The sequence below is a fragment of the Manacus vitellinus genome, unplaced genomic scaffold (genome assembly GCF_001715985.3).
Source record: "Manacus vitellinus isolate BGI_N305 unplaced genomic scaffold, ASM171598v3 scaffold_21_pilon, whole genome shotgun sequence".
NCBI lineage: Eukaryota > Metazoa > Chordata > Aves > Passeriformes > Pipridae > Manacus > Manacus vitellinus.
Genome location: NW_021939546.1, coordinates 6,463,633 through 6,464,644, shown reverse-complemented (window position 1 = coordinate 6,464,644; position 1,012 = coordinate 6,463,633). Strand labels below are relative to the sequence as shown.

The 1,012-nt window shown below is 46.1% G+C and overlaps 1 protein-coding gene across 1 annotated transcript in view; it reads right to left on the bottom strand.

The window, feature by feature from the left end:
• LOC103758914 (cytochrome P450 2J2) overlaps positions 1 to 1,012 on the bottom strand; it is a 7,400-nt gene that overhangs the window by 5,951 nt on the left and 437 nt on the right. The gene's annotated exons all lie outside the window — the stretch shown is intronic.

Below are 1,012 nucleotides of genomic sequence, written 5' to 3'. Positions count from 1 at the left end.
GGGTCCCAGTGTCAGCTCCACGGTGCCGGGAGGCTCCAGCCGCTCCGAGTGCCTCGAGCTTTCCTCCTTGACAGGAGCTCGTTCGCTGCTTTGAAGAGTCCCAGACCAAGGCCCAGGTCGCCGGGGGCATCCGAGATAAGGTTGCACAAACCTTCCCAAACCGCCTGACTGCTTCCTTCCGGCTCCTGTGTGTCACAGTGACGCGGGCTGCCAGCACAGAGCCATCCAGGCTCTGCAGCCGTCCCGAAGCGCCGTCCTTTTCTCATCCCCGCGGGACAAGTGCAAGCAGAACGACTGGGTTGATGCCATTCATGTTTTTACCATAGCCCTCACGCTTGGGAAGCTTGAACAGTTAAATCCCTGTTATATTGTGGAACTGAAAGTGGGAAACCTGATTTTGAGGAGAATTTGTCTTTTAACATCTCACCTTTAAGCACATTTAGGCAGGAGCCTGTGGAGATGCACATTTTCTATTTCGTTATGTGAGATCCTCCACTCAAAAAGTAAATGAATTCTGCCTGTATGCTAGGGGAACTTTGAGTTTCATATTGGGTTTTTCCCTCAACTTATTAAAAAAAAAAAGAAAGAAGAAATAGAAGATATTTTGAATAATTTATTCTCTCCATGAGTAGGGGAGGAAACCCTAAAGTAATTGGGAAACACAAGTTTGAAATGCAAGAGAGAAGAGAGCAACATTTATTTGTAATCCACTGCAAATAATACAAGTTGTAGCCACATGCTGGAGGTCAGACCTACAGCAGAATGAATGAAAAAATGAAGTGAAACAAGTGCCTGGTCCTGAGTGGCTTTGAAGAGTTCATAGGCGAAAAAAAGTTCTCAGATCTTTTATGTTTTCTCTTTGAGAAAGACCAAACCAGAACTTGGGAGCCTGTGACTGTTAAAAATTAATTAAAAACGCAATAGGATTCAAGTGATGAGTTGGAAGGACAGCTCAGTGACAGAATCCCTGAGTGCCTGGCATGGCAGGGATGTGATGTGCAGAGGACTCTCC